Source organism: Scyliorhinus torazame, chromosome 3 (assembly GCF_047496885.1).
Source record: "Scyliorhinus torazame isolate Kashiwa2021f chromosome 3, sScyTor2.1, whole genome shotgun sequence".
Classification (NCBI taxonomy): Eukaryota; Metazoa; Chordata; class Chondrichthyes; order Carcharhiniformes; family Scyliorhinidae; genus Scyliorhinus; species Scyliorhinus torazame.
Window position 1 is genome coordinate 156,790,982 of NC_092709.1, and position 21,070 is coordinate 156,812,051.

The 21,070-nt window shown below is 49.3% G+C and overlaps 1 protein-coding gene across 5 annotated transcripts in view; it reads right to left on the reverse strand.

Annotated features, from left to right (window-relative positions):
- The window catches only part of LOC140408776 (protein FAM184B-like), a 496,156-nt gene that overhangs the window by 276,202 nt on the left and 198,884 nt on the right, over positions 1-21,070 (reverse strand). The gene's annotated exons all lie outside the window — the stretch shown is intronic.

The window sequence follows — 21,070 nt, forward strand, 5'->3', positions numbered from 1 at the left end:
ACCTAACAACTATCTATCGATATGTGTTTTGACCTTTCAATTGATAGCTTATTGGGGATAGAAATCTTGATTTCCATTACCCCTTGTGGGAAGAGGTGTAGCAGGATTTTCCATGTGCTGCTGCAGAATGTTTCGCAGCGGTGGAGGCGGACCGCCATTGGTCGATGGCAACATCTTCTGGTCCCACTGCTGTCAATGGGGCTTCCCGCTGTATGCACACCCACCACCGAGAAACCCACTGTGGTGGTTCACCATCGGGATGAACGGAAAACCCCGCCAGCGGGAACGGCCGTAATCTTCCTGACGTCACTCTGAGCAGCCTAGTTCTAGTTTTAAGGTTATGCTCTATTGGTCTGGACTCCCCCCAATAAAATAAAGTTTGTGTCTATCTACCTTATCAAGTCCTTTAATCATCTTAAATATCTCAATTAGATCATCTTTATCTTTTGATCTATAAGGAATACCTGCCACGTCAATACAGGCTCATTAAACAAGTTTGTTCTTATTATTTAACACTCTGAGCCTTGGTGCCTCTTAACTATTGAATCAGTCTCACTCAGCAGGGGAGTGGGACTAATTGAACTGATTTTTCAAGAGCCAACACGGGTGCAATGGTTTCCTTAAGCACTTTATGATTCTACAAAATCATAGATTGGCTGAACACTTAGATAATATGAACTGATCAAAGTCAGCATGGATTTTTGAAGGGTAGGTTTTAACTGGTTAATTTACTTTTTTTGAGGAGGTCATAGGCATGATGAATAAGGAAGTATCTATGGATGTTGTTACGATCCTTGTAGAGGCTGATTATTTAAACAAGAGTATTTAAAAAAAAATAATTTAGAGTATCCAATTTATTTTTTCCAATTAAGGGTCAATTTCGCGTGGCCAATCCACCTATCCCACACATCTTTTGGGATGTGGGGGCGAAACCCACGCAAACACGGGAGAATGTGCAAACTCCACACGGACAGTGACCCAGAGCCGGGATCGAACTTGGGACCTCGGCGCCGTGAGGCAACCATGCTAACCACTTGCGCCACCGTGCTGGTCTAGATTATTTAAACAAGAGTATTAAATTCCCAGTAACTAACTGCAAGGATCATTGAACAAGACTTAAAGATTTAAACTTTTACTATAACACATGAACTAAAAGCAACATTGATTAAGCATTGTTTAGTAGACAACTAATGCTTTAAACTACAATAAAGATATTTCCTTTGAACCTTTTAACACAACAAAAGACTCCACTGCGCAGTTATACTACACTGGCCACTACCTGCAGAAATTCAGTTTTTACAGGAACTGAACCAACATTACTCTTAGCTTCCAATGGGTTTGCTTCTCCCTGTTTTTCAGGGTTGTAACATTTATTGACCGACAAAAGGTGCTTCTCTTAGTTTCCCAGAGAGGTCCTGAACAAAGTACCACCAATAAGGCCCAATCCAATGATTTTTTAACCCCCAGTCACATCAAGATGAATCTTGGAATGTGTCCCTTTGACCAGAGACCATCCTTCCTCACATATTCCTGCTTGGTAGTTCACAGAAGGGACACACTCTCCTCACTGCTAACTACATACTAAACTTTATCTCTCTTGCTCTGTGAACCCCATCTCTCTGTCTCTCACTCTTTCTCTTTTTTTGCCCAAAACATCTAGAGACTGAAATTCTATTCATAGGTAGCCCGGCAGCCCTTTGCTGTTGTTTTTACGTGCAAACGTTTTACACTTCACTCCCAGTAATTTTAAACTTGACCTTCCTGCCTCCATCGTAGTCAAAAAACCCAGGCTTGTTGTCGGGCAGAATTTAAAACAGATAAAATGATCCCCTTTGCTATTCCACTTTAGCTGGAATTAAAGAGATAGTCATGTTCTATAAAACCTCACATTCATAGCAATGTTGTCTCAGTGGACTTCCGGAGGTATTTAAAAAGATTGTGCACAAGGAGTTATTAATGTAAATGAAAGCGCATGGAAATAGATTTAACCTTGTGACATGGGTTTGTAGTTGGCTGAGTGGTAGGAGACACAGAGTAATTGGTGGAATATAACAAAATGTTGTTCCCCAGAAATCTGTACTAGAATCATGGGGTGGGTTATCTATTTCTGAGTCTAAGTGCTGATACCAACAGAGAATCCGTGGAGTTTCACATTGGAAAAATCATCGCCACACCTGCACCGATTCTGCTACCGGTGAGGGGCTAAGACTGGCGCTGCGTGGAACACCAGCAAAACACACAAAAAATGGTGCGGGAATCACCGGGTCCGTGATGGACACTCGCAGAGCTAACAAGCTGGAGCCACTTAAACTATACACCCCCACACACAGACCGATCGCGGCCAACAAGATGGGACAGGTTGTGCTGGAGTGCCCATACAGCTGATGGGTCGGCTGGGACCAGAGGCCACCCAGGGGGGTTCCCTGGCCGGGGGGTGGGGGGGTCACCTATGTGACCCAGGGCACCAGGTTGAGAATGGGCTGTCAGTGGCATGCGCAGCCACATGGCTGCCTTGCCGGCTGTGGTAATGGTGTTGCGTACCCGTCCAACCCGACCCCACAGCCCACCTCCTGGCCACCCCCACTATTTTCTCCAGCCATGGCAGAAGCCCCCTGGCCAGTTGCACGGCTGTTGGCGAAGTATGGCGGTGTTGGACACTGTCTGCACGCCCCCTCTCTCTCAGCAGCTACCACGGCAGGTTCACAATTTGTGAGAGCACACGTGTACCGCGCTGTAGGGAACTCGGCCCATCAGGGGCAGAGAATCGCGATGGGCCCACTAGTGAGATGCCAACGGTGTTTCAACCAAGCGCAGTATGATACCATTTGAGGAGGCGGAGCATCGGGATTCAGCATCAAACCTGCGCCTGCCGCGATCTCAGCGTCAGAAGCCATTTTCCGCCAATGTAAAATCCCGCCCAAGGTGGGCAGCACGGTAGCACAAGTTGATAGCACTGTGGCTTCACAGCGCCATGGTCCCAGGTTCGATTCCCCGCTGGGTCACTGTCTGTGCGGAGTCTGCACGTTCTCCCAGTGTCTGCGTGGGTTTCCTCCGGGTGCTCCGGTTACCTCCCACAGTTCAAAGACGTGCAGGTTAGGTGGATTGGCCATGCTAAATTGCCCTTAGTATCCAAAATGGTTGGGAGGGCTTATTGGTTACGGGGATAGGGTGGGAGTGAGGGCTTAAGTGGCTCGGTGTAGACTCTATGGGCCGAATGGCCTCCTTCTGTACTGTATATTCTATGTTCTATGTTTACACTTAGGAGGGACATTTGGAGAAGTTACAGCACAGATTCACTAAAATGATACCAGGGCTTAAAAGGTTAGTATAAGCACAGGTTGCATGAATTTAGACAGTTGCCAGGTTATTTGATGGTGGTGGGATATTTACAGAGAAACAATTACTCTGGTCATCAGAATCCAGATCAAGAGGCCACAATCTTAAAATTATGGCTAAGCAATTTAGGAGTGAAATAAAATAGCACTTTCTCACGTTAAAAGGTAGTGAAAATCTGGAACTCTCTTTCCCAGAAGGGAGAGGAATTTGGGTCAATTAAAATTTTAGAGACTAAGATTGATAGATTGTTGTTAGGTAAGAGCATCAAGGGATATATCAAAGGCTTGTAAATGGAGTTGAGGTACAGATCCCCCAGGATCTGATTAAAATAGAGAACAGGCTTAAGGGGTTGAACGGTCTATTCTGATTCCTATGGAGATATTGCTGGAATGTAAAAACTAGTCACCTATTGAACTAAATGTAACAACTAGGACAGTAGAAACACAATCAGATCTGTTGAATGAGCATGCTACAGATCGCAACATCTAAACTATTAGCTGCAATAGATTCCCAGACAGTATTTTGTTTATGCCATTGCAGACATTTTTGTGGGGCAGGCTGAAGCAAATTGTGCGTTTATTATTAGATCGACGATCTTTTTTCAACAGCATAAACAAGATCTATAACATAAATAGCAAATCAAATGAAATCATCAACAAATTTCACCGAGTTAGATATGCACAGCCTGAATTAATGATGGAAGTGTAATGATGTGACTTTATTTGTTCCTATACTTCTCACATAGACTGGAATTATTCATTGCAAATTATGCCTGCCAGTGGTAGAGTGTATCCATGGAGACCAGAATATTTTAGTAAGAGCATTATCTTCAAATCATATTAAACATGCCTAGCCTTAATTTAACTCTTGAAAACCACAGCAGAGATTAACCTCAACATAATAACTCCAAAAATGGTACATTTGAATCAATTCAACCAATTTGTTGATTGGAAGATAGAAATTTTGCAGACCCATTTGGCAGATGTGCGGCGTGGCGGGTCTTCCACCTGATGATACTTTGCATCTCTGGTGACCCTATCTAAAATACTAGGGTCAGGGTCATTTACATAATTGATGCAGGCATCCTCATCATGTAAAGGCCAGATTTTGTAGCAGCGCCCTGCCACTCTGATAAGGAAGACCTGAGGCCAGAAGTGAAAGGAGTGCAATTTTTTTACCCTTTCCTTGAGGAACAATGGACTTTCTTTTCAACAATAATGAATTTTCTAGGGATTGACTAGCAGCTGTTTGTTAATGCTGGACTCACCACACATCTTAAAACATCCTAGAACAGGATCTACACTTGGCCTCAACTGTGACTATTAGGGCACTTTAGGCAGGAATTCCCTGAGAAATCCAGGAAAGCCCCCAGACATGACCCAATATAACAGGGATAGGGAGAAGAAGCACCCATCCCCTGGAGTGTACTTTGCTGTGGAACTTTAGACAGGCAGATATCAAGATTTTGCCCAAATTACAACCTCTCCCATCAGAAATATGGCACAATTATGCCCCGAATTATGTAATTTCTGGGTTCTAATTCCACACTATTATTAATAAAATTCTTACATCGGAAAAACTGCCTAGCAGAGAAATGCTTTAACTTTGTATTAAGTTATGAACTTCAGAGGGAAAATAAAACAGAATACTTCAAATAAAAAGCGTGCTTTTATTTATGAAATAAATGCTACCCATTCATTTTCACAGACATCGTAGACCAATCCCCCAATGGTGCAGGAGAGTAATTTTATTCAAGGCAGCGTTGATAACTCAATCGGTAAAAATTAAGCGGCTGCTGTTCAGCTGCATGAATGATCTCAACCTACATCATGTGCAGGTTGTTTATGACTACCCAGCTCCAAATGAATGATGTGTGTATTAGTTTACAAAAACAAATGCTTTGAGGAAATCTATTGGTGCACAGTAAATGAAAGTAATTAGAATTGTGATTCTTTACCTCGCTGGACTAGTCTTTCTTTCCACGAAGAAAGACGGAAAGATAGAAAAAGGGAGAGACTTGTATTTGTGTAACATTTTTCACAATATCAGCATATCTCCATGCACTTTACAGCTACCAGAGTCCTTTACTAGCCATTGTTGTCATAGAATCATCGAATAACACAACACAGAAGGAAGCCATTCTGTCCATTATGCCTGTGCCAGTTCTTTGGTGAAGCTAATTTTTAACTTGATCTTTCTGCATAATCCCCTGTATATTCTTCCTTTCAAGTATTTATCCATTTCTCTTTTGAATGTTACTCTTGAATCTGCCTCCACCACTCTTTCAGGCAGTGCATTCCAGATCATAGAAATCCGCTGTGTGGAAAAACTGTTTCCTCATCTCGACTCTGGCAAATGAATTTCAACACAGATAAATATGAGGTAGTACATTTTGATAGGAAGAGTAAGGAGGTTTCTTATTACTTGGAAAATGCGAATCCAGGTTGGAGTTAAAAAAAGAATCTCAGGGTAAAAATACATCAAAATACATTTTGCGCCACAGGTTAGCAAGGCCATACAAAAAAGCAAAACAAGCACTAGGCTTTATTTCTAGTGAAGCTATGTTAAACCTGTATCAAACCTTGCTGAGAACACACTTAAGAGCAATACGTGCAGTTCTGGGTGCCATGTTATAGAAAGGACATACAGACACTGGAGAGGGTGCAGTGAAGATTTACAAGGAGGATACCAGAAAAGTGTGGACAAACATATCAGAAAAGAATTGACAGACTGGGTGTCCTTTTCTCTTGGGGGTGGGGGAAAAAAAAATGAAGGGTGACACCATCAAGGTATTTGGAATTATGGAAGATTTTGATGGAGTGGATACAGAGAAAATGTTTGCTCTTGTGACAATGACCATAAATCGAGGCCATCAACATAAAATAGTCACCTAGAAATCCAATAGGGGATTCAGAAGAAAATTATTTTACCAAACCCTGATGTGAATGTGGCTTTTGCTACCACAGAGAGTGGTGGAAGGGAATAATCTAGATGTATTTAAGGAGAAGATGGATTAGCACATAAGGGAAAGGGAATTATGGAAATATATTCTGAGGAAAACAGGTAGGAGGCTTAGGTGGAGCATAAAGACTGGTTGGGCTGAATGGCCTGTTTCTGTATCCCCATGTCATCCAATGTAATCAAATGGAGGTATGGTCAGCATGCATATTTTCAACACACCTGATTTTAATGGTGAAAAAGCAAGATGCTGTAAATCAGGGTGCTATGCGTGTCCGATAGTCTGATCTACCCTCTAGTTGAACAAGACTTGGGCGTATGAGGAACACAGGAGGTGAGCATACAGGTGCAGCAAGCAATTAGGAAGGCAAATGGCATGTTTGGCTTTACTGGAAGGAGATTAGAGTACAAAAATAAAGAAATCTTGGTGAGAGCAGACCTGGAAAACGGTGTACAAATTTGGTCTCTGCATTCGAGGAAGGATATTCTTACATTGGAGGCAGTACAGCAAAGGTTCACGAGACTGGTTCCTGGAATGAGAGGGTTGTCTTGTGACAAGTGCTGAGTAAATTGGGTCCAGCTTCTCTGGAGCTTAGAAGACTGAGGGGTGATCTCAGTGAAACATACAAGATTCTGAGGTGCTTGACAGGGTAGAGATTGAGAGGTGTCTGGCTGGGCAACCTAGAACACATGGGCAGTCTCAGGAGAAGGAGACAATCCTTTAGGGCTAAGATGAGGATAAATTTCTTTACTCAAATGGTTGTGAATCTATGGAATTCTTAAACGTTGAATATATTGGAGGCTGAGATAGACACATTTTTTGTCTCCCAGGGAATTGATGAATATGGAGAGCAGGCTGCAGCGTAGAGTTGAAGTTCAGCTCTTATCATGTTGAATGGGGGACAGGCCCGTTAGTCCATTCCTGCTTAAGTTTTTATGTTGGAGTAGAGTCTTACAATTTTAGGTATACATCATCATTCATGGCTTCTTCCCCCACCCCCCCACCGCCTCCAGGTTCACCTCTGATATAAGTTGGGCAGGTTGGAGAGTGGAGAATAGCCATAATGAACTGTAATAACCATAGTGAACGATAGTAACTGAGAGTTGTTGATGTTCCAGCAGGTTGCCTGAGAAACAAAAGGAAAGATGAAACATGGAATACGAACAAAGGGGTTCTGTTTCTCTTCAAATGCTTGAGTATCAATTGGAATTTGGTGATTCATGAAGAACTGTAGGCCATAGAATAGATGCTTTGAAATAAACTAAGCAATGTAATCATAAGACAGGAAATATCTCAAAAGGAAGTTAAAAGGAGTTGGCAGTCCAAAAGGTTTTTCCATACACGAAGTACCAGTTTGTGGTAAACGATGATTATGTAAAAAATAATGCAGTTGCCGGGTTATGTTGGGTGGTATGAGCAAGGGAAACTCAGATTGCTGCTCTATGTATTGTATTGCTTGCTCATCTAGGCAACAGAAATTGTTCCTTGCACTTAACTGCCTCATATTTACTTGAAGCATATTGCTGTGGACCATACAGGAGAAAGAGGCTGAAAACGTACATTAATGTTTCATCCCCACACCCCCGCACCTTCTTTATTTCTAGGTTCTCCATCTGGGAGACAATACAGAAAATTAGCTGCAGCTCAATTAAGGATGTGAACCTTGGTTATATGGAGTAGCTGGGATTGTTCTCCTTTGAGCTGAGGAGGCTAAGAGGAGACTGAATAGAGTATTCAAAATTCAGACAGGTTTTAGACAGAACACATTGCAGGAAACTGCTTCCACTGGCAAGCGTGTCATAGATTTAGAATAACTGGAAAAGGGAAAATGAGAATTTTCTCCACACATAGAGGGCTTTAAAGCCTAGAATGCACAACCTGAAAGTAGAATCAGTTTCTAGGGGAACTTTTAAAAAGCAACTAGATACATAATTGAAGACCTCTGATGACAAGGGAAGCAGCACCAACAGCAGCACAGCACCACCTGCCACCCCGCAGGACTGAGGGATGAACACAGAGCTCCTGCAAGGAGTATATACCACAACACAGAGTCACAGGGTAATCAGGCAGAGGATTGGCTTTCTAGGTGTGGCATAACATTCATGCCACACAAGTGTCAAACAATGGTCATCTCCAAACATCTCCCCTTGACATTCAACATCATTACCATAGTTGAAAACTGGGGGATATCATGGACCAGAACCTTAACTGCAGCAACCATATATATACAGTGGCTACAAAAGCAGGTCAGGAAGCTTGGAATTCTGTGGTGAGTGACTCATCGCCTGACTCCCCAAAGCCTGCTCAACATCTACAAGGCACAAGCCAGGAGTGTGATATCCGTGGGGTGGCATGGTGGCACAGTGATTAGCACTGCTACCTCACAGTGCCAGGGACCCAGGTTCAATTGTGACCTGTGTGAAGTTTTGCACATTGGCCCCGTGTCCACGAGTTTCCTCCGGGTGCTCTGGTTCCCTCCCACAATCCAAAGATGTGCAAGTTTGGTGGATTGGATATTCTAAATTGTCCCTTAGTGTCCAAAAGGTTAGGTAGGGTAATGGGAGAGTGGGCCAAGATAGGGTGCTCTTTCAGGGGGTCGCTGCAGATCCAATAGGCCAAATGGTCTTCTTCTGCACAGTAGCAATTCTATGAAAACACCTCTTGATAGGTGCAGCTCCCACAATACTCAAGAAACCTGACACCATCCAGAACAAAGCACGCCATCCATCACTTTAAACATTCACTCCCTTTATCACCAGCGCACAGTGGCAGCAGTTTGCATCATCTACATGATGCAGAAAACTGCCAATGTTCCTTCAACAGTACCTTCTTAAGCTTGTGACCTCTACCACTTAGAAGGAAAAAGGCAAGAGGTGTTTAGGAACATCACCACCTGCAAGCTCTCATCCAAATCACGCACCATTTTGACTTCCTTCCTCATCACTGGGTCAAAATCCTGGAACTCCCTTTCCAAAGTACTGTGGATGAATCTATATTATGTGGACTGCAGTGATTCCAGAAGGTCGCCACCATCTCCTCAAGGGAAATTAGGAATGGGCAATAAATACCTGTCTTGCCAGCGATGTTCACATATGAATGTATTTCTTAAAAAAGACTTAGCAGCAGAGCTTCAAGAGACTCAGACTTATACATAATAATAATCTTTATTAGTGTCACAAGTAGGCATACATTAACACTGCAATGAAGTTACTTTTAAAATCCCCTAGTCGCCATACTCCAGTGCCTGTTAGGGTACACTGAGGGAGGATTCAGTATGTCCAATTCACCTAACAGCACTTCTTTTGGGACTTGTGGGAGGAAAGCGAAGCACCCAGAGGAAACCCACGCAGACACGGGAGAACATGCAGACTCCGGACAGACAATGACCAAGCCAAGAATTCCTGGGTTCCTCCCTTGTCCTCACCTTCCATCCCAATAGCCTTCATATTCAACGGGACATTTTCTGCTATTTCTGCCACCTCCAGGGTGATGCCACCATCAAACACATCTTCCTCTCACATAAGTTCTTCCCTCATCTCTCCTTTCTGCATTCCAAAGGGACCATTCTCTCTTTGATACCCTCATCCACTTTCGAATCACCCCCAACAACCTGCTTCCTTCCCACAACACCTCTCCAATGCAAACGCAGGAGATGGAACACCGGCCCTTTGTTCTCCTCTCTCCTCACCGTTCAAAGCTCCAAACACTCTTTGCAAGTTAAGCAAGATTTACATGTACTTCTTTCAATTCAGTGTACAGTAAATTGTTGCACTCAGCACTTTGATTCTGGCCCCGGGTCACTGCCCATGTGGAGTTAGCGCATTCACCCCGTGTCTGCGTGGGCCTTACCCCCACAACCCAAAGATATGCAGGGTAGGTGGATCTGGCCACACTAAATTGTCCCTTAATTGGATAAAAAATGAATTGGGTACTTTAAATTTATTGCACTTTAATGTCAGTCAGTCAATATTTGCGTTTAGCATCAGGAGTTTGGTTTTATTATCTTTTTGCACCAGGTCTGATGTAGGGTCATGTCACCCAATCAGTGTCAGTTTGGAATGGCCTCTCCCATTCCTTGACCCTTTCAATCACTGCTGATTCTCCCTGTTGCAAACCCTCTCATTGGTAGCTTTCCTGAGACTAGTTTTCATATATGTGCCAATTGCGTTATACCCCTTCATTTCCTTCCTGGCTGTTGCCATTCACTCCAAATGTGTGCACAGATGGAAAATGTATTTTCTGCCAAACTCATTTGTATATTTCTTGCACCTTGCTAATTTTGAAAGCACCTTTCTCATTCTATGCCAGGAGAAACAGGTGATGCTGCATGTACCCAACTGAAATTTTTGCGCCATTGTGGAGTTACATTTTATATATAAATGAATTGTGAATGAGGAGTGATAATTTTGAAAGTGTAAAAATATAAATCACAGAAATTCAAGCAATTATCAAGGATATTTTAGTTAAACCATTGGACTTATTTCTTCTTTTATGTGTTTGCCCTTGGCTACACACTGCAAGCTGCACACGGCAAGAGCTGTGGATTGTTTGTCCTCATATTTTCTATTTTTACCTGACAATTATCTGTTCTCCACTGTGTCTCTCAACGTAACCTGGCTAATATTGGGAACTTGCCAACTGAGAGTATCATAAATGTGAACTTTTAAATTTCACACTGCCCATCAAGAAGATGCATACAGTAAATGATCTTCTTCATTAGTGATCCCTCGCTAGCTAGCAAGGATGATTGTCCACCTAAGAAACTCTGTGTCACTGGTTATGGGTTCTGTGGGTCTTTGCGTGGCTGATGAGCCCGATCCTAGAGCTGCATCTCCCACCGTACACTTGACAGTGCTTCCAGGAGGTTGGATTGGTCCTCAGACTCGAGATTGCCGGTATTCCTTTCTCAGGTTCCTTTTGTGGACTTTCTCTTGCTGTCGGGTGTTCTTGAAGAATTGTATCCTTTCAATCAGGAGGTTCCTCCAAGTAGCTCTTCCTAGAGGCCACAGACAGGGAGAATGCATCGGACACTAGGAAGATTGCCCTTCTTCTCTCCACAGCAGGGCAACACGCCATCCACATCTTTAACTCCCTGACATTCGCGGACGTAGAGGACAAAACCAAATACAAGACGGTGCTCCTAAAATTTGATGAACACTTCAGCGTTGAAGTCAACAAAAGCTTCGAAAGGTACTTAATCCAGCAGCGCCTGCAGGGTAAGGACGAGCCTTTCCAGTCTTATTTAACGCACTTCTGCATCCTCGCGCAGTCCTACAGCTATGGGCCCACCTCTGACTCCATGATACGCGACCAGATAGTTTTCGGGGTCATGTCGGACACCCTGCGCCAGCAGCTCCTTAAAATCAAGCAACTCACCCTAGCGACGGCCATCGAGACCTGCATCCTGCAGGAGAACGGCACCAGCTGGTACTCACATCCAGGCGGCTGAAACGGCGCGGCAGGGGCCCCACGAGGCGGAGCGGGTCCAGACGATCGAGTACTCCCCGGCCCGCGGCCCGGAGGAGGGCGGCCATTTTGCGTGCTTTCCGAGGCCTCCCGCGCTTGTATGTGCCAAAAGAGGGGACGTTGACGCGGAGGAACGTGATGCGCAGGCACGCACTACGCAAGACCGCACCACGTATGCGCGGCGGTGGTGCAACGAATGCACTGATGTCATGACGTGCGGCAACTGTGGCTCCGCCCATTTCAAGCGCCAATGTCCGGCCAAAGCGCGGCAATGCCTACGCTGTGGCAGACTTGGCCACTATGCTGCCTGCTGTCGAGCACCTCAGCCTGCTAACGCGCAACAGTTTAACCAGCCTCGCAGAAATGTTCGGGCAATTCTACCCACGTTCACCGAGTCCGATCCTGACATCATACAGACCAGTGATACTGAGGACAGGGAACCTTTCCGCATTGCTGTCATCAACAAGAACAAGCTGTCCCTGAGTCGAACGCACCAGCCGCTGTCAGTGCACAGCATTGATCCGGACGAGTAGTGTGCCACCCTGACGGTCAACCGATCCCAGATCACATTCCGCCTGGACACTGGCGCTTCCGCAGATCTCCTCGCATGGTCAGCATTTCAAACCCTGAGGGTCAAACCAGCAATTCTTCCATCCATCTGTCAACTGGTCGACTATAATGGCAACGTCATCCCCGCCACAGGGTCGTGCCAACTCGAAGTGGCGCACAACTCGGGTAAAGCCATCCTACCCTTCGAGATCGTGGGCTCTTCAAAAGGACTCTCTGCTAGGTGCACAGGCGTGCAAACCCCTCCACCTCGATCAGCGAGTACTCTCTCTCTCTCTCCAGAAGGCACGTCTGACTTCCAAGATGCTGAATTCAGGGCGCAACTAAACTCAATCCTCCCTCACAACCAGGATGCTTTCGAGGGCATGGGTACACTGCCCTACGCATACAAAATCCTGCTCAAACAGGATGCCACCCTGGTAGTTCATGCACCTCGCAGAGTCCCAGCACCCCTCAAGGACCGCCTCAAGCAGCAGCTGCAGGACCTTCAGGACCAAGGATTGCTTTCCCGGGTGACGGAGCCAACTGCATGGGTCAGCTCCATGGTGTGCGTCAAGAAGCCTTCCGGCACTTCCGGGTGCGGCTATGCAGAGCTAGGTCGCATATTCGGTAGCTCCCGCTTGGAACGGACTTTTGGGCTCTTTTACAGGGCCCCCACGGCATTTGTTTGACATTTCCCGGTGTGGCAGGAAGACTGCAACATTCCCCTGACAGTGTCGCTCAGGAATTTTATGTCTTTTGGCTACCAGACCCGGCAGAAACAGTAAAAGATTTGGCTGTAACTGCAGGATAAACAGAGCCTCTTCCAGCATGCAGGCGGGGGAAGGGCAAGCTTAAAGCTGCAAACTGACCTGAGGGCCTTTATCAAAGTTGAATTCTAACAGCAGAGGGAACACTGTGAAAAGATCTCACCAAGGCCACTGAAGAAGCGGGGACGAGGCTTCCGGTGGCGGCCATAGAGGAGTAGGCCGCGCATTCGGCAGCTCCCGTCTGGAACGGACACTTCGACCTTTTTCAGGAGTTTCCACAGACATTTTAGGGTAGATTGGTGAAGCGAACACTGCCAAAAGGATTCCCTCTCGAGACTTCCGGTTGCGGCTATGCAGAGCTAAGTCGCACATTCGGCGGCTCCTGCAAAAACGGACTTTTGGGCTCTTTTCTGGCCCCCAAGGGCACTTCTTCGACGTTTCCCTGTGTGGGAAGGAGTTAATAATAGCTCCCTGTCAGTATATGGCTTTAACTAGGAGCGGGGTGACAAAAAAGGTGGTGGTGGACCAGAAGAAGGGAGGGAAGAAGGACAAAATGGCGGCGGGCGGAGACCAGGCAGTATGGAGGCAGTGGGCGGAGGAGCAACAGGAGGGTATCCAGCGCTGCCTCAGAGAGATTAAAACGGACCTGCTAGAGCCGATGAAGGCTTCTATTGATAAGCTGCTGGAGACACACACGGCCCAGGGGGTGGCGATCCGAGAGGCACAACAAAAGATCTCTGACAATGAGGACGAGATCTTAGTCCTGGCGGTAAAGGTGGAGGCGCATGAGGCGCTCCACAAGAAATGGCAGGAGCGGTTCGAGGAGATGGAGAATCGGTCCAGGCGGAAGAATCTGCGGATTCTGGGCCTCCCGGAGGGGCTGGAGGGGCCGGACGTGGGGGCCTATGTGGTCACCATGTTAAACTCGCTGATGGGAGCGGGGTCCTTCCAGGGGCCCCTGGAGCTGGAAGGGGCCTATAGAGTGTTGGCGAGGAGGCCCAAGGCTAACGAGCCTCCGCGGGCGGTGCTGGTGCGGTTCCATCGGTTCGTCGATCGGGAGTGTGTGCTCAGGTGGGCCAAGAAGGAGAGAAGCAGCAGGTGGGAGAACGCAGAGGTTCGGATATATCAGGACTGGAGTGCGGAGGTGGCGAAGAGGAGGGCCGGGTACAATCGAGCGAAGGCGGTGCTGCACAGGAAGGGGGTGAAGTTTGGCATGTTGCAGCCGGCGCGACTGTGGGTTACCTACAAGGACCGGCACCATTATTTTGAGTCTCCAGAGGAGGCGTGGGCCTTTGTTCAGGCCGAGAAGCTGGACACAGACTGAGGGTCGGGATGGGCGATTGGGGACTGTGGTGGATATGTTATGCCTATTTTTGGTTCGGGGGGGGGGGGGGCCTCTGCATTGTTTTGGGTTTCTTTTTCTCTGTGTTTTTCTCTTTCGGGTTGGGGAGGGTGGATGGGGCGGGTTGGGCACTGTCTTGGTTGGTGGCGGGGCCTGGTAGGTGGAGCGCGCGGGATTTTTTTTCCCGCGCCCAAGACTTGGGGGGGGGGGGGGGTGGGACCGGGGCGGGGAAGCGAGGATTGTTTCCTGCGCTTAGAACGGAGGGGGAGAGCCTGTGAATGGGGAGCGGGAGAGGAGGGTGTGCCACACAATGGGAGGAGTCGAAGGGGAGGCGGGAGTGGCCGGGGTCAGCAGGAGTCAGCTGACTTGCGGAAGTGCAATGGGGGGGGTGTAAACCAGCTAGGATGGGTCCTAGCGGGGGGGTGGGGGGGGGGGGGGAGAAGAGAGAATTGAATTGCTGCTGCTAAGATCAAGGCGGAGCTGGAGCGAGTGGGGTGGGTCGAGACAGGGGTATGCCGCTGTGGGGAACGGGCCGGGTGTGGGGTGCGGGCGCATGGCTGGCCGAGGAGGGGTCATGGCTAGTCGGCGGGGGAGGGGGGCGGGTAGCCCCCTGATCCGGCTGATAACCTGGAATGTAAGGGGACTGAATGGGCCGGTTAAGCGGGCCCGCGTGTTCGCGCACCTGAATGGGCTCAAGGCGGATGTGGTTGTGCTCCAGGAGACACACCTGAAGGTGGCAGACCAGGTAAGACTGAGGAAAGGGTGGGTAGGTCAGGTGTTTCATTCGGGGCTAGATGCCAAAAATCGAGGGGTGGCGATCTTGGTGGGAAAGGAGGTGTTATTCGAGGCGTCGAGCATTGTGGCAGATAATGGCGGTAGGTACATAATGGTAAGTGGTAAGTTGCAGGGAGAGAGGGTGGTACTGGTCAATGTGTACGCTCCGAACTGGGACGATGCGGGTTTTATGCGGCGTATGTTGGGTCGGATCCCAGACTTGGAAGTGGGGGGGCTGATAATGGGGAGAGACTTTAACACGGTGTTGGATCCTGCACTGGATCGCTCCAGGTCTAGGACGGGTAGGAAGCCTGCGGCGGCTAGAGTGTTGAGGAGATTCGTGGACCAAATGGGAGGGGTGGACCCTTGGAGATTTGCAAGGCCGGGGGCTAGGGAATTTTCATTCTTCTCACATGTCCATAAGGCTTATTCTCGAATCGACTTTTTCATTTTGAGTAGGGCGCTGATAGCGAGAGTAGAGGATACCGAGTATTCGACAATAGCCATTTCGGACCATGCCCCGTATTGGGTGGACTTGGAGATGGGGGAGGAGAGGGACCAGCGCCTGCTGTGGCGCTTGGAGGTGGGGCTGTTGGCGGACGAGGAGGTGAGCGAGCGGGTCCGAGGAAGTATAGAGAGGTACTTGGAGACCAACGACAACGGGGAGGTCCGAGTGGGGATGGTATGGGAGGCACTGAAGGCGGTGGTGAGGGGAGAGCTGATCTCCATCAGGGCCCACAAGGAGCGGAGGGAGCGGGGGGAGAGGGAGAGGCTGGTGGGGGAGATGGTGAGGGTAGACAGGAGGTATGCGGAAGAACCCGAGGAAGGATTGTTGAGGAAGAGGCACAGCCTCCAGGCCGAATTCGACCTGGTGACCACCAGGAAGGCAGAGGTGCAGTGGAGGAAGGCCCAGGGGGCGGTCTACGAGTATGGGGAAAAGGCAAGCCGGATGCTGGCGCATCAGCTTCGGAAGCGGGACGCAGCTAGGGAGATCGGGGGAGTTAAGGACAAGGGAGGGAGCGTGGTGCGGAGTGGGGTTGGCATCAATGGGGTCTTCAGGGACTTCTCCGAGGAATTGTACCGATCCGAGCCCCCACGGGAGGAGGGAGGGATGGGCCGTTTCCTGGACCAATTGAGGTTTCCAAAGGTGGAAGTGGACTGGTGGCGGGACTAGGGGCCCCGATTGGGCTGGAGGAGCTGATCAAAGGGATAGGAAGCATGCAGGCGGGGAAGGCACCGGGGCCAGCCGGTTTCCCAGTCGAGTTCTATCAAAAATATATGGACCTGTTGGGCCCACTGTTAGTTAGGACCTTCAATGAGGCAAGGGAGGGGGGGGCTTTACCCCCGACGATGTCCCGGGCACTGATCTCCTTGATCCTGAAGCGGGACAAGGATCCCCTGCAATGTGGGTCTTACAGACCGATTTCCTTGCTAAATGTAGATGCCAAGGTGCTGGCGAAGGTCTTAGCCACGAGGATTGAGGATTGTGTGCCATGCCGCAGATCATCCATGAAGATCAGACGGGGTTTGTGAAGGGGAGACAGTTGAACGCGAATGTGCGGAGGCTTTTGAACGTTATCATGATGCCGGCGAGGGTGGGGGAGGCGGAGATAGTGGTGGCAATGGACGCTGAGAAAGCTTTCGATAGGGCAGAGTGGGGGTACCTGTGGGAGGTGCTGAAGAGGTTCAGGTTTGGGGGAGGGGTTTGTCAGGTGGGTTAGGCTGTTGTATGAGGTCCCGATGGCGAATGTGGCCACAAATAGGAGGAGGCCCGAGTACTTTCAGTTGCACCGAGGGACGAGACAGGGGTGTCCCCTGTCCCCCCCTGCTCTTCGCACTGGCGATTGAACCCCTGGCTATGGCATTGAGAGAGTCTAGGAACTGGAAGGGGTTGGTGCGGGGTGGGGAGGAGCATAGGGTGTCGCTTTATGTGAACGACCTGCTGCTGTATGTGGCGGACCCGGTGGGAGGAATGCCAGAGGTAATGAGGATCCTTAGGGAATTCGGGGACTTTTCGGGGTACAAGCTCAATATGGGGAAGAGCGAGCTGTTCGTAGTTCAGCTAGGGGAACAGGAGAGGTGGATTGGCGAGCTCCCACTAAAAAGGGCGGAGAGGAGCTTCAGATATTTGGGGGTCCAGGTGGCCAGGAGCTGGGGGGCCCTGCATAGGCTTAACTTTACAAGGCTGGTGGAGCAAATGGAGGAGGAGTTCAAGAGGTGGGACGCGTTGCCGCTGTCCCTGGCGGGTAGGGTGCAGTCAATCAAAATGACGGTGCTCCCAAGGTTTTTGTTCCTGTTCTAGTGCCTCCCCGTGTTTATCCCGAAGGCTTTTTTCAGGCGGGTTAACAGGAGTATAATGGGGTTTGTGTGGGCGCGAGGGACTCAGAGGGTGAGAAGGGTGTTCCTAGAGCGGAGTAGAGATAGGGGGGGGCTGGCGCTGCCCAACCTCTGTGGGTACTACTGGGCCGCCAATGCGACAATGGTGCGCAAGTGGGTGATGGAGGGGGAGGGGGCTGCATGGAAGAGGCTGGAGACGGCGTTCTGTGTGGGTACGGGTCTGGGGGCGCTGGCAACGGTGCCGCTGCCGCTCCCTCCAAGGAGGTATACCACGAGCCCGGTGGTGGTGGCGGCCCTCAAACAGTTGGGGCCTCGGCGTGGACCCCATTACGGGGGAACCACCTGTTAGGTGCTCAGGGAGCCCAGCAAATCACACCCATATGTTCTGGGCATGCCCAGCGCTGGAGGAATTTTGGAAGGGCATAGCGAGGACGGTGTCGAGGGTGGTAGGATCCAGGGTCAAACCGGGCTGGGGGCTCGCAATATTTGGGGTAGCAGAGGAGCCGGGAGTGCAGGAGGCGAAAGAGGCTGGAATTCTGGCCTTTGCGTCCCTGGTAGCCCGGCGAAGGATTGTCCTTCAGTGGAAAGATACGAGGCCCCCAAGCGTGGAATCCTGGATCAGCGATATGGCAGGGTTCATTAAATTGGAGAGGGTGAAATTCACCTTGAGAGGGTCGGTACAAGGGTTCTTTAGGCGGTGGCAACCGTTCTTAGACTTCCTGGCAGAACGATAGACATTGGTCAATGGCAGCAGCAGCTCGGGGGGTGGGTTTACTTTATTTTTGTTTATGTTATTTACACTGGAAGGGTCTGAGGGGGTGTATACACCTGTTGTCTTAAGTCGGGGTGTTAATGTTAATTTATTATTTAGGCACGGAGGGGTTTGGGGGGTTGCTTTTTTTAGATTGTGTTTTGTACTTAACCCAGTTGGGTTCTTTTTTCTTTCTCATTTTGTTATTGATATTTTATGAAAACCTTTAATAAAAATTATTTAAAAAAAAAAAAAGAAGCCTTCCGGCGAGCTCCGTATCTGTATTGACCCGAAAGACTTAAATCGCAATATAATGAGGGAACATTATCCTGTACCCAAACGTGAGGAGATCACGTGCGAGGTGGCTCGGGCAAAAATATTCACCAAGCTTGATGCCTCAAAGTGCTTCTGGCAGATTCAATTGGATCAGTCCAGCAGGAAGCTGTGTACCTTCAACAGTCCATTTTGCAGATACTGCTACCACAGGATGCCATTTGGAATCATATCGGCCTCTGAAGATTTCCATCGCATCATGCAACAGATGATGGAGGGCATCGAAGGCGTGCGCGTCTATGTGGACGATATCATTATTTGGTCTACCACACCGCAGGAGCATATCAGTCGCCTCCAACGCGTCTTTCAACGGATACGGCACCAGGGCCTGCGCCTTAACAGAGCCAAATGTTCTTTTGGCCAAACCGAGCTCAAGTTCTTGGGAGACCACATCTCCCGGTTGGGTGTGCGGCCGGATGCCGACAAGGTGGCAGCCATCACGACTATGCAGAAGCCGACAGACAAGTAGGCGGTGCTACGCTTTCTAGGAATGGTCAACTTCCTGGGAAAATTCATCCCTAACCTCGCTTCCCACACCACAGCTCTCCGGCACCTTGTCAGGAAGACAACTGAATTCCAGTGGCTTCCCACCCACCAGCGTGAATGGGAGGAGCTCAAGGTCAAGCTTACCACGCCCCGGTACTGGCGTTCTTCGATCCTGCAAGGGAGACAAAGATCTCGACTGACGCCAGCTAATCCGGCATTGGGGCGGTCTCCTGCAATGAGATGACGCCTCATCATGGGCCCCTGTCACCTATGCATCACGTGCCATGACCCCCACAGAGTAGCGCTATGCGCAAATTGAGAAGGAGTGCCTAGGCCCGTTGACTGGTGCTGACAAGTTCCACGACTATGTGTATGGCCTTCCCCAGTTCACCGTGGAGACAGACCATTGCCCGCTGGTTGGCATCATCCAAAAGGACCTTAATGACATGACCCCTCGCCTCCAGCGCATTCTGCTCAAACTCCGGAAGTACGACTTCCAACTTGTATACACCCCGGGTAAGGACCTGATCATAGCAGACGCTCTGTCCAGGGCAGTCGACACTCCGTCCGACCCAGAGGGGTTCGCTGACCAAGTCGACGCACATGTAGCCTTCACTTCTGCCAATCTGCTGGCCACTGACAAACGCCTGGCCCACATTCGCCGTGAGACTGCGGCTGACCCCCTTCTGCAACGTGTGATGCGCCACATGATGGATGGGTGGCTCAAGGGACAATGCTCACAGTTTTACAACATTCGGGACGACTTGGCAGTCATGGATGATGTCCTCCTGAAGCTGGACCGCATCGTGATCCCACACAGCATGCACTGGCTTGTCTTAGAACAGCTGCACGAAGGCCATCTCGGCGTTGAGAAGTGCCGACGGAGGGCCCGAGAGGCTGTATACTGGCCGGGAATAAATGAGGACATTGCCAACACTGTGCTCAATTGCCCCACCTGTCAGCGGTTCCAGCCGGCACAACCACACGAGACCCTTCAGCCCCATGAGTTGGTCACGTCCCCGTGGTCGTAGGTGGGCGTGGACCTGCACTCGGCAGGGGCTACATCATCATCATCGACTACTTTCCCAGCTATCCTGAGCTCATATGCCTGCACGACACCACGTCATCGGCTGTTACCCGGGCCTGTAAGGAGACCTTTGCTCGCCATGGCATTCCGCTCACCGTGATGTCAGACAATGGCCCCTGCTTCGCGAGTCAGGAATGGTCTTCCTTCGCTCGTGCATAAAACTTTGCACAGTCCAGTCCCCTGCACCCTCAGTCAAATGGCAAAGCAGAGAAGGACGTCCACATTGTAAAAAGGCTCCTCTGCAAGGCTGCTGATGCAGGATCTGATTTCTGCCTCGCCTTGCTGGCCTATCACTCGGCCCCACTGTCCACGGGCCTATCGCCGGCCCAACTGCTTATGGGTCGCACCCTCAGGAGCACTGTGCCGTCCATTCACGTCCCAGACCTCGACCATGCTCAGGTACTTCGATGGATGCAACAAGAGCATGAGCAACACAAGGCGGCTCATGATGCTCGGGCGACTGATCTTCCTGCCCTGGCACCTGGAGATAATGTCCGCATACATATTCCGGAGGGTGGCTGGTCAGCAACCACTGAGGTTCTTAGACAGGTGGCTCCCCGCTCGTTCCTGGTTAGTTTGCCTGATGGTTCCATTCGCCACCGCAATCGGCGTGCCCTTCGTCTGGTTCCAGGCTCGCTACGAAATTCTGCACCGGTGCCATGCCCTCCTGTTGTCCCTGGCATGGACTTTGTTGAGCTTCCTCCTCACTCGACTGTGGCCCGGCCCATTCCTCAGCCAGTGGATCCTGAACCACCCTTGAGGCAGTCAACCCAAATTCATCGCCCACCCCAAATTTATAAATTTTGCACTATTGGACTCACTGACTTGTTCTGCCGTACTGTTTAAGAGTTTTTTTATCGTTTGTTAATAGCATTTGTTTTGT